General features: G+C 45.3%; 1 protein-coding gene across 10 annotated transcripts in view; it reads right to left on the bottom strand.

The window, feature by feature from the left end:
- LOC309807115 (uncharacterized protein) overlaps positions 1-13,105 on the bottom strand; it is a 155,773-nt gene extending 142,668 nt beyond the window's left edge. For 9 of the 10 annotated variants that reach the window (XR_014294515.1, XR_014294516.1, XR_014294517.1 and 6 more), the window contains exon 1: positions 12,706-13,100. The gene's annotated coding sequence lies outside the window, so the exon portion shown is untranslated. Of the gene's footprint in view, positions 1-12,705 lie in introns of all 10 variants that reach the window. The other variant, XM_082626346.1, reaches the window with a different exon arrangement.

The raw sequence follows: 13,105 nt of genomic DNA on the forward strand, positions 1-13,105 counted from the left end.
ATTTATGTTGTCTTTTTTCTTTCTTTCTTCTTTTTTTGAACTTTTGATCATTTAGTCTTTTTCCTGGTTATGTCCAATTATTTTTTATACTAAAACTGGGCTTAACTTATTTTAGGAAACTATAAAGATACCTCCACATTCTGGATGTTGTTATCTTTCTCTTGAAAAGATTTACTTTGGCCCAAGGCAGACACTTACTATAGGGACTGGTAACCTTAGTCCATTCTCAGTTTGAGCTCATTCAAAGCCGCTTTTCAGTCTGTGTGAAGGTTGGTCTATTCCTGTCTTGTCCTTCCTCTACGGGTGTTGCCCTTTGGGATTACCATGTGAAAGTTTGGATTCTCCCTATTCCCAACTACCCTTGTATTTGTTAGGCTTTAAATGTAATGGTTCCCGCAGCCCTGTGAGACTAAAGATACACTTAGCTTGTCATTCCACTAGTTGTTGCCTTTAGCCTGAGCTGTTGCCCATTGGCTTCTGTGGTTAGAGTCTTTTGAACTCCTTGGCTTTTCAGTTCGTAGGCTGTAAGATTTGAATCAGCAAATGCCCAAAGGAGAAAAGCTGCACCAAATGTCAAGCTTGTGTATGTGTTTCCCTTCTCTCCACAACTTGGCCCACGTCTTGGTGTCTCTCTAACATTCAGATGGCAGCAAACAGATGTTTTCTTACTTTATCCAGCTTTTCTAAAATTTCTTTAGACTTCACCTGATCTTACGTTATTATTGAACTATCATCTCAATTACCCCTAGGAAGAAAATTGACAATTTTATGTTTTATTTTTTTATTTTCTATATTACCTCAGTTTCTGTAGAGACCTTTTACCTCACTGTTCGGTCTAGTTCCTGTGTTAGCAGTAAGATGGAGATAAGGTGGAGACTAAGAATACTGGGGGGAAATCACTGATGAATGATATGTCTCGTTCTTTTTGTTTTTCCTCTCCTTATTTATTACTCTGGCAGCCTACACCTGCCTTTCTTCATTTGACCCAGTTGCCCAAATAAGAAACCCACTCTGGTAAAGACCTGACTTTATTCTCATGAATGTCTGCATGTTAGGATTAGCTAGATGATGAACACCATGCCAGAGTTCTTTGTGTGAGACTTTTGCAGACTTTTGTTAGCCCTTTAGTTTGCCTCTTGCCAACGCTGCTCAGATTGTTGAGGTTTTCTAAGATTCTGTAGGTCAAACCTCTCTACCTGCATACCAGATGAGCCCTTCTCTCTTTCCTGACTTCACTTGTGGGAGGTTAGCCCTCGGTTCTTCTTTTTCCCCATCCAATCATAATTGTTCATGAATTCCAAAAGGCCCTCAAAGTATCTGTCGTCCCTTTCTCTCTTCTCTTTTTTATCAACACTGTTAAATATTAACCATATATTTGCATACCTCTTTCTTACTTACAGTGGAATATTGGAAGGCTCGATCATTAAGTGTGAGCCCCACCAAACTAGGACTCATACAACACTCTCCTCCAGGCCAAAACTTTTGATATCCACTGGGTTTTTTTTAATACTATCTTATATGTATCTAAATTTGTAAGGATTTAGTTAATGCCTGAGTTATGTGACAATAAGAAGTCAGTCAAATCAGCACTACAGAAGTGCAGCTTAGACCTAGGGACCAGAACCAAGGACCACAAAAACCTGTTAACCAATAAGTTTCACTTGTACTTCATGTTTAACAACTGCTGAGGGTGAATGGGAAGTGAGGGAAAAAGAGTTTAACTTCATATCACAGAAACTTGAACTAAAATGAAGAGGAAAATGACCCAGTTCCTGGTTCAAGTCACTGTAATCTGCTTCAATAAATAATAACAGCACACAAGGAAAACAAACACTATATGATAGGAACAATGGATAATTAATTACCAGATCAGGGAGGACAGATTACACTTGCTATGGGATTTCATTAAAGAAGGATTCCAAAAAGTACTGGCTTCTTCTGAGAAGACTTCTCAGAACAGGTACCATTTAAACTGAGTCTTGAACAAGTATATAGAGGGTAGGGAACAGGCCTTCCGGGCAGGGAACAGGCACAGTGTCAGGAATGGCACAAAGGGCTTCTGGAATAGGGGACAAAACTGGCTGAACACAGGACTGCTACGTGTTGGGGAATATGGGGGAAGGCTGGCTGAGGTTGGTTAAATGAAACATAATTAGACGGAAGAGAAAGTAGGTGCAAAGACACACGGAAGACTGTAGAAAGCCCCTGAAGATGGAGGTCAGCATAATAATATGAAGAACTCAGTGGTACTTTGACACTGTATGAATGTCTAGGTTTAAAAAAATCAGGAAAACACAATAAAAGAATAAACTACTGATATAATGATATGTAACCAGAGGCCAGATACCAAAGAATACACACTGTGTGTTTCCACGTATGTCATATATGGTGATAGAGGTCAGCTTAGGTGTTGCCCTGGGAGAGTATGGAACAGAAAGAAGTAACAGAGAACCGTGTAGGGTGTTAGAAATATTTTATAATATCTTGATCTGGTGTTGGATACATGGGTGCATAGAGATGTAAAAATTCAGTTATTAGCAATGCAGTTAACCTACTAGAGTTTTTTTAATATATGCGTACATTAAAAAAAACTCTAGTAGGTTAATTAGGCTGTCAGTTGTGTGAAGTAAATTTTGGTCAAGGAATAGCCAAGGTAGTAATGCAGTAATAAGTTATAAATGTACTCACTGTGCTCTAGAATGTCACAATTGGAATACAAGAAATATGTGTAAGAAAAAAGACAAATATTCAATATTGATGGTTGGATGAGCTGAATAAGTTAGATCACTCTACTTTCAATTTAAGAACTTGGCCAGTGTTTGGATACCTTCGAACAAAGAAAAAAAAGAAATACAATTTTTATTACGCATATGCTATGTATCAATCCCTGACTTCTATTTTGACACATATAAACATGGGAAATATTGCACCTTGTAACTGAGACAATGAAGATGAGTGAGGTAGCTGGTTTTGACACTAGAGGCTGAGAAAACCATCAGCTCATAATTGTAAGAAGTCTGAAGTCGCAGGAAAAGAATCAAGAGGAAATAGTGGTAAGTGCCAGGAGCTTCTGGAAACTACATCAGAGATGAAGACTCCAGGATTGTTGAGCTTTCTAAGAGTCCCAATAACTCAGATAAAAACAGAGGGCTTAAAACTGAATCCTGGGGATATATGTATGCATATAGCTGATTCACTTTGTTACACAGCAGAAACTAACACAACACTGTAAAGCAATTATACTCCAATAAAGATGTAAAAAAAAAAAACTCACTCCTGCAAAGTAACAATTGTTACGACAAACAGTAAAGAATTATAAGAAAAATAATCACATGCCTGTCCCAACAGAGAAATATCCTAAGCTCCATCTCACCATTTCTCCGATTGGCCTTTCACAAAATACAGTCCCATCAGCTGAATATAGGTTTGTCAAGTAACTGTGAGTAAGACTGAATTAAACAAAAATAAATCAATTCCTTCCTCCAAAACTTTTCAGAGTATGTAATGAAACAAAGTGAAACTTGAATTTCATGTCGGGATGTAGAGTACAGCTCTTCCCAAATGCTTCTGTCTTGTAACTACATTAACATCATCTAAAACCAGTGTTCTGCAGGACAGAGATTGTGAAACGCTGCTCTCATCGTGTAAGATATCAAGTCTTTCTGAAAATCCATTCTTCCTTCTGCCCTTTCTCCTGTTGTCCCTGTCACCTGGAATGTCTGTCCTAAGCTCCACCTGCCAAAACCCTACCCATTTTTAGGATCCAAGAGATAATAAAAGGCTTACATTACTGAAAGGCAGAGAAAGAAATCCCTTCCTAGGGATCTACATTTCCTTCCTAGGGAAAAGAAAAATTGTAAAGTATACCACAGTGACCTTAAGTCTATGAATGTAACTATGTTGTGTTACTTGGAGTTCTGTAAAAGTCAATGTGCTACAATATACATGGATATGAATGTTTGATCTCTTACAAGTAGAACTTGCTGATAACTTTCATCATGAGCGAGGTTAATGATTAAGGGAGCCATTGTATTTGGCTCAGCCCTTATAACTAGGGAATATTAAAATTGGAAAGGTCCCTAGATATTAGCAAATCTATCCACCTCATATTCTAAGTAAGGAAACTGAGACCTTCATAGATTGGATACTTATATTAACAAAGGAAAAGGATATAAGATTGGCAGACCTACCTTTTAGATTAAGAATTTTGAGATTTTTATAGACTACTAGGACATTATGTCCACTGATATTGAGACAATGTGTTTCTTTTATTAATTAATTTATTTATTTTTGGCTGTGTTGGGTCTTCATTTCTGTGCGAGGGCTTTCTCTAGCTGCGGCAAGCGGGGGCCACTCTTCATCGCAGCGCGTGGGCCTCTCACTGCCGCGGCCTCTCTCGTTGTGGAGCACAGGCTCCGGATGCACAGGCTCAGCGGCCATGGCTCACTAGGCCCAGCTGCTCCGCGGCATGTGGGATCCCCCCAGACCAGGGCTCGAACCCGTGTCCCCTGCATTAGCAGGCAGACTCCCAACCACTGCGCCACCAGGGAAGCCCCGACAATGTGTTTCTTAGTCATCATTTCCTATTGCACTGACCAAGCGAGGTGCCAGTCAGTAGTTGTACAAAGGGAAAAAGAAAACTTTAGAAACTCCCAAGTTATATACACAGGGAAATTCATCATTCATGTTATTTAAGCTAACTGGATGCAGTTTATCAGCTACGTTGAGGAATGGTGAAGTGAAGTGTCTTTACAATTAACATGTTAGTTTGTGTCATGACCTCCCTGGTGTTCAAGTGAGTTAACGGTTAGCACTCAACTAGGCACTTAAGAGTCCATTATAAATCTGGACTAAACATTTATTTGTGGCATCTTTATTCTTCTTTGGTGCCCTTAGGCAGAATTAGCCCTCTTATGTTTTGATAAATTCAAGTATTAAACAGGGCTAAGGTTTCACAAGTTCTTTGGCCTAAACATGGGGGTAAGGGAGACCAATGAGCTGGAGTACTTCTAGATTTAAGAATGGTCAGATTGAGGAAGAAGAGTCTTATGCCAGAGGTGAAAGAAGACTGATTATAATTACCTATTTTTAAAAATTCCAACCCTTTTCAATGTTCTAAACTGATCAGGAAGTACATGGGTATGCTAGGAAGTAAGGGAGTCAAGCAAGAATATTCTCTAAGAGTTTGTGGATGGCAATGAAGAGGAAAGGAAGATAGAGACAATCCTGGAAAAGGTTTTGGTTGGCCATAATAATGAAGTCAGAAGGAGAAGAAGAAGAAGAAGAAGAATGACATATGCAATGGGAAAGAGAAAGCAAGAATAGAGAAGCAAAAGGGAGAGTAGAAAAATGAGACAAATTTGGAGAAGGAAATGAGGAAGAAAACTGGGTGAAAGAAGGAAGCACTGATGGTAGACCACCTGACACTCAAATATTAACACGATGCACATTTAAGATGTGTCATCAATGGCCATGGTCATTACCCTCAAATAGTTTACAGTATGTGTTTCAGAGACATTTATAAATTGAAAATGCCATTAAAATAAGTGCCAGGGTATAAGTATTCATGGAATTGTATGGGAGAATAAAAAGTCCCCCATCAAAGAGCCTTCTGAGACATCGGAAAAAAAGGAAAAACCTAAAAAGCATAAGACTCTTCCTATTTTCATTTCCAATGATACATCCCAATCTTGATGATCAATCAGCGATTTAAATATCAACTATAAACACAGTATTTTATGAGCTGCTATGCAGTATACTATACTAGAGCAATAGAACAGAGAGGACCTCAAACCCTCTGTTCCCTCAAATTGAAAGGCACGCTTCCTGACCTCTCCAGACCACTACTGGACACAGGGAACACACACTAATGTTTCAGGACCCCAACCAGCAGTCACCTGCTTAGTGATTACTTCCATGACACACCCTCACTAACACCACTGACTTTCCTGCTCCTACGGGACATGACATATATTTCCTATTTTAACACATACCACAGTGCATTATGATTGCAGGTAGATGTTCTAACAACTTAAAAGAGAATGATGACTTTTTTGCTCTTTACATCTTGTTATTTCCCTACTCATAATATTTCTTGAAGAGAAACCATAAAAATATAAACAAACACAAAAAACAGATAATATACAAAACGTGTGCTTTGCACCTTAACACAAACTTAAGTAAAATTAGTTCTGACAGTATCCGGCATGACAAACTTCCATGGTACAAATGAGAATGGACCAAGGTTTGAGCAGGTACAGAAGACAATCCAGGCATGAACAACACCAAGGAAAGGTAGACAGGAAGTAACATGGTGTGTAGGAAATCACGAGACCAGTCTGATGGGAAGAGACTTAAACAAGACTGAAACTCACTTTCTAAACCTCCATCTCCAATTGGACAATTCACAAGACACAGGTGCACCAAAGTGGCCAAATATTCAATCCCTTTAATGGGGAGGAACAGTTTAAAATTTTATTGCTTTAGTTTGCCCAAAAGCAACTATCAAATGTTGGCAGGACACAATGAAGGCTTACCTTTGTTAACATAGTTAAGTCTCTCTCTCTCACAACTAGCCCACTTGGCTCCACGTTCCTTAGCGCACCCGATGCACTTACACAGCATTGATGGGCTTTACACAACTGGAAGGTCACAGCTTTATTTCTTATTGCAGGAACACAACATCTGGAAACTTTATTTCTATCGGAAGCTAAAGCAAAATTATTGTAAAATGAGTCATTTAAACCATACATTTTGTCACGTTTAAAAAGCATCTGCTCTGTGCTAAGGATTAGAAATGACTCCTGTCCTTAAAGCCTCATTAAGGAGGCAGATCTATAAAGTCAAAATTTCAATCACATGAGATAAAGCACAGAAGTGCCTATGGAGGCCAAAAGTTATATCTAAGTGACGGCTTCATGATAACCCTGAAGTACAGTCTGGAAAGATGAGGCTACGCAGAGGTGGAGTAGGAGGTGCATTAACTGCACAGGGAGCACCTGTGCGAAGACACTCAAGCCTGACACCTGCTGGGCACTGTAAATACTGCAGGTGGGGATGACTAAAGACCAGGGGTCCAAGTGTGAGAAGAGACAGAAATAAAAATAGAGATGTTGGCCCAAGCAAGCCTGGGAGAGAGCATGGCTTGTATCCCACAGGTGATGAGGCTTGGGGCTACCACTGGCTGAGTAAGGGTGCCTCCGCTGATTAGAAAAAGGCGCCCCGCTGCTGAAGGACCAATTAGATAAAGGGAGTGATCACAAAAAGCTCCCCTTCCTCAGGGCCAAAGAGCCCCAGGAGGCTTGGCAAAGCACAGTTCAGATTACAGGCCTCTGTGCAGAGCACACGCTGGGCGGCTAGTATGCACTAACTCTGTGTGGGCAAGCCATTAGCAGCATTATTTTAGGCATATCTTGTCATGTTAGAAGATCACTCAACCCGAGTAGGCAGATGAACTTAGAGGAACTGAGACCAGGGGCCGCGAAACCACTCAGGAGTTTCTGCCATAGTCTGGGCAAAATGTAATGTGGATGAAGAAGCAAATTTAGGAGGAGGCCAAAATTTACAAGCTAGACCCACTGGATGAAAGTCATAAAGAAAGTTCAGGGAAGGAATTCTGAAGAGAATGGGCTCTACAATAAATTTTTCTTACATTCAATGTAAAATATTAGGCAAAATTAAGTACAGTGGCTTTTAAGGTCCCTTCCAGCTCTAATTTCTTATGATTTCTAACTTATTACTCTGGTTAAGTAAAGTCCCTTCAGAGGTACAGAACAGTTCCTACACCTGAATGGGATGCAAAGAATAATCTGACTTCTCTTCACCAGGGGATGAGTTGAACTGTCCTTGCAGAAGAGGTAACACATGGTGAGAACCCCAGATCCTAGAAAAGGGCCAGGCACACGGTAAGTATTCAGCTTTTTGAAAACAAATGAACAATCATTTCCTCTCCTAGATCCTCACACCCTTTCTCTGCTGGCTGCTTTCTTTCAGCTTATAAACTTCCTCAGTATACCCACTTAAAAAGCCCTCAGACCTATGATTCTTTGGATCTTCTTGTGGGTAACCTAAGTCTCCCCCATGCCTTCAAACACCTCTCCTCCGCAAAAGCACAGATCTGAACCTTGGGCCCAGACCTGTCTACCAGGCCCCTCTAAAGCACTGAAGATGAAGTAAGATCCTCTTCCCACCCCCAATACCTTCCTACTGTGCTCTGTATCTCTCAAAAAGATGCAGCTGTAAACTGTCACCCACGCTTGCTGCCCTCCCTTTTCTAACTGGTCACCAGGCCCCACCCATTCTCTCTCAGATCTGCAAAATCCAGTCCAACCTTTTATAACTTAAGTGGGAACCTTAGATTACAATTCACCCTGCACCCAATCAAGTGCCTTGCACATGGAGGTCCGAGTAAGTCTCTAAACCAGAAGTCCATCTCACTGTTCTTCAGGGTTTCCCACAGCCTTCAGGATAAACATCTAAACTTCTGACAGGACAAACAAGGCCCCCTTCTCTTGGGCCCCACTAAGTTTCCAGTATCAACTCTCATTTCTTTCCCAAACCCTGAGTTCCAGTCCTAGACCTTAGTTTTGCCATATTTTCTTATATTTCTCAAACTTTGACACACACTGCTCCCTCCTGCCACCCCAGGAGCTTCTACATATCCTTAGAAAGGATGGCACCTCCTCCAAGAAGCCTACCCTGAACTTTCCCTTCCAAGATTCTGTGCTCTGCAAAGGGGAAAGGTGTGGGGGGGGAGGGATACATTAGGACTTTGGCGTTAACATAGACACACGACTCTATATCAAATAGATCATCAACAAGGACCTACTGCACAGCACAGGGAACTCTACTCCATAGCCTGGAACAAACTGTGCGGGAAAAGAATCTGAAAAGGAATGGATACATGTATAACGGAATCACTTTACTGTACACCTGAAACTAACACAATATTGTACATCAACTATCCTCCAATACAAAATAAAAATTAAATTAAAGAAAAAAGAGATTCTGTGCTCTATAGCACCAGAACTCACTTCTTCCAGAGCACTGACTACTGTGCTTGTGTTTACCTGCCGCCCAGTAGAAGGGAAGATTACCTAGGGCAGAAGCATCGTCTCCAGCAGCCCTTGGTTCTGACAACTCATTCAAGTGCCAGGATACTTTACACACATAACCTGCTTAATTAATTCTAAGAACCCACAGAAAGAGTGGTTATTAATGTCATTTTACAAGTGTGGGGATTGCAGTTCAAAAGTAACCTGCCCAGGCCACAGACAGCATAAGCCCTGGAATTCAAACCCTAAGCTGCCTTCACACCAGTGCTCTTTCCACTATATGATACGACTACTGAAAAACAGATTTTTTTTTCCTGAGCCCTGTTTTAATGGAAAGGAAATAAAGCTGGGATATACCAATTTCCTAATCGCTTTGGCGTGTACCAGGCAAAGTCATTCAACAGACCAGGTAATATCTGTGGAACAACTAACGATGCTCCAAACTGTCCTAAGTGTTCTACATTGTAGGGTCTACAAGCATTAACACAGTTCGACCTTGTAACCTCCAGAGAGAGTGAGTCCTGTTCAGTCCATGCTACAGATGAGAACACTGAGACCTAGAAGCCTTAGAGCACTCGGCCGGGGTCACCGAGCCGGCAGGAGTCCTAGGCCACACGCCCCATCTAGCGCACGCACACCCGGGCACTGGGCACCGGTTCTAGTGCCCACCCTCCACCTTGCACCATCTAAAACCCCGCTTCGCAGCGCCCACACAAGAGCCCCTGGAAGCGGGAAGTACAAAGCTGTCTCAAACAGATGAACCAGTTTGCACGGCAGAAGTTGAGACACGGATGTAGAGAACAAACATATGGACACCAAGGGAGGAAAGCCGTGGGGGGTGGGGATGGTGGTGTGCTGAACTGGGCGACTCGGATTGACGTGTATACACTGATGTGTATAAAATTGATGACTAATAAGAACATGCTGTATAAAAAAATAAAATAAAATTCAAAAATCAAAAAAAAAAAAAAGAATACTGTCTACTGTCCTCTGCGCCCCCTGGAACACTCACTGTAAATATCCAGGAGGTGCTTGCAGAATGAATGAATCCATGAACAAACAAGCTCACTCATTTCAAACGTGCAGTCACATGCGAAATCTGACCTTCTGACAAGTTAAGCTTCTGGAAGGAGCCCATTTTCTTAATGTATTCAGCATCGAGTCATCACAAAATATGAACTCTTATAAAGTACTGGCCCCTCACTTCCCATGAGAAAGCAAAATTCCTCAGCAGGGAAATGGGAGGGTAGCAGACATTACCCGCAAAGCTTTAGGAAGGCTGCGGCTCGCTGAGCACGTCACTAGGGCCCCTGACCGCCTGCCTGGTAGTAGGACAGACACACCAGGAACGGCTGCTGACCGGCAGAAAGAGCGCCCGGCCAGGCAGGCAGCACACCCCGCACCCTGCCAAGCGAGGTCTGGCCAGCAAAGGAAAGACGCTCTCCACTGCAGAACCGCCCACCACTAGAAAGCCAGGTCCTGCCATGGCCTGGACACACGAGGCCTTCCTTACAAGGGTTACACATCTGTGGCCTTGCTCTGCCTCGAAGAAAAGACAGTGACGGCGACAACGTGACCATCTCCAGATGAACTTTCAACTTCGTTTCAAGTGCCTGGGTGCTGGGTCACAGTGGATTTCTAAACTCTTCCAATATTCAAAAATACCAATTTCTAAGATGCAGAAGGGGTGTTAAACATACACTTAGCACAGACCCCAGTCCCACTCCTGAGTATTTTCTCAAGTGAGGTAAAAACCCAAGTTCACATGGAAATCTGCCCTGGGATGTTTACAGCAGCTTTATTCCTGATCCCCTCAAAACTGGAAACATCCCACAAGTCCTGCCACCCGCACGCGAATGGACAAACGGAAAATGGAATACAACACAGCCAGAAAAAGGAGTGGCTTCTCATACCCGCAACAACAGGGATGACGGACTTCCCTGGTGGTCCAGTGGCTAAGACTCCACACTCCCAATGCAAGGGGCCCGGGGTCCATCCCTGCTCAGGGAACTAGATCCCCCACGCCGCAACTAAAACATACTGCACGCGGCAATGAAGATCCCATGTGCCGCAACAAGACCCAGCACAACCAAGTAAATAACTACCTAAATAAATATTTTAAACAACAGCAAAAAAAACAAACCCGGGAGGAATCTCGCATAGGTTTTGCTGAGCCAAAGCAGCCAGAATCAAAAAGCTACATGCTGTTGTTCCGTTTATCTGACTTTCTGGAAAAGCCAAAACCTTCGGACGGAGAGGAGATTAGTGGCCAAGAGGCTAGAGGCACCCTGGCGCCAAAGGGCAGCAAATGGGATGACAGGATTGCTCTGCCGCCTGATGGCGATCAAAACTCCTACAACTGTGCACTACAAGTGAACTATGCTTCACGGCTACTAAGGACACACAAATTCGTACATTTTGAAAAATGTGCCGGCCAGCCATCCCCGGCATGACAAGTGCAGTAAGAGGGGCGGGGAGGCGAGGCAAGTGGATCAGCTGGAGTTCTGAAGGTTCTCCCCACTTTCAGTTTCCCTCCCCTGGCATGTCTCCCCGCCCGGCCCACTGCTGCTCAGGCCGCCCACCCGGGCCGCCTGGAGTTACCCAACCGGAAAAGCCAGAGCCCAGGCTCAGCCGCGCCTCCAGGCACAGGAAGGGCAAAAATAGAAAGCGCCAGTGCGCAGTGGAGGGCTGGAAACCCTCGGACCTCAGATAACTGCGGAGAACCGGGGCTCGGAGTCAACATCGGCTCCAGGCGGTCCCAGCGTCCCGACCCCGGCCGCGACACACTTTCCACAAAACTGACACACACGCGCGGGTCGCGCGGGCTTCCCCGCCGGGTCGCCTGGAGGCCGGTCCCCCGCAAGCTGAGCGCACGAAAGGGCGCCCCAAAGGCGCCGGCCCAAGCCGCCCGCTGCGCTTTCCCTCCGGAAGGTGGGCTGCGGGGCCCAAGCGTAAACCCGGAGACAAGGTACACGCGCACCACGCCGCCACAGGGGACGAGGGGCCGGGCGCCCACCTGGCCGGACACCCTGCATTTCTGGAATCACCGGACTTGTGTGTAAATTTCCCTTTGGCGTGTCATTTTCCAAAGGCCACTCAAGATCAGGGGACACCACGCCTCCTCTCCAAGTGTCCTGCCAGCCTACCCACTCAAGATCAGAGGGACAAAATGCCTAACTAAAACAAAACAAAACAGAAACACAAAAAACTGGAGAGAGGGAGGAAAGGGTGCCCTCAAAAAAAAAAACAAAAACAAAAAACCTAAGCACATTGACAGCGCTAAGAATAAACTACCAGGCAAAAGAAACCCTACATGTCAAATCCTAAAGTACAGAAGGGCAAGCCCGCCGGCAGTCCAGGCCCGGGGAGACCGGGGTCCCCAGCCCTGCAGAGCCAACCGCAGACCGGCTCGGGCGCCCCTCAGAAGCCCGGGGTCCCCGCGGCCGAGTCTGCGCCCCCGGCCGGCGCCGGCTCCCCTCTGCCCACCCTGCGCGCGGGGGCTGGAAAAGGCCGCGGAGAACCACGGCGGGGCGGGAAGGGGGGCTCCAAAGAAGGTCTGGCGACTCGAGTCGCTCCGTTTCTCGGTGGGCTCAGCGCGCGCCGTGGGGGAAGAGGGGCGGGGGTCCGGGAGGAGGGGACCGGTGGCACTTACGTAGACCGGCAGCGGCCACGGGCAGACGGCGGGCTCGGCCCCCACGAGCGATTCCAGCCTCAGCTCCAGCTTCTCCCCCATGTCTTCGCGCGCCGCCCCCGCACCGTGCTAGTCTGGCGGTTGGGGGAGGGGCGCGGCGCCGCCGGCGGGGGCGGGGCAAACAGGCAGGCGGGCAGTGGGGAGGGGGCCTGGCCTGGGCCTCAGCCGCCGCCGCCGCGCTCCCGTCCGGCCCCCGGCTCCCTCTTTGTGGTCACAGGCCCCGGGCCTCCAGCGCTGCTGCGAACTCAGGCCTGCGTGAGGCGAGCACAATGAGCCGGGGACCGGGCCGAACCACTCGCGGCGCGCGCGGCCCACCCTGTGGACACGCCCGCTCTCACGCACGCACGCACGCACGTCTTCG

Source organism: Mesoplodon mirus, assembly GCF_964341445.2.
Source record: "Mesoplodon mirus genome assembly, chromosome: 7".
Taxonomy (NCBI): domain Eukaryota; kingdom Metazoa; phylum Chordata; class Mammalia; order Artiodactyla; family Ziphiidae; genus Mesoplodon; species Mesoplodon mirus.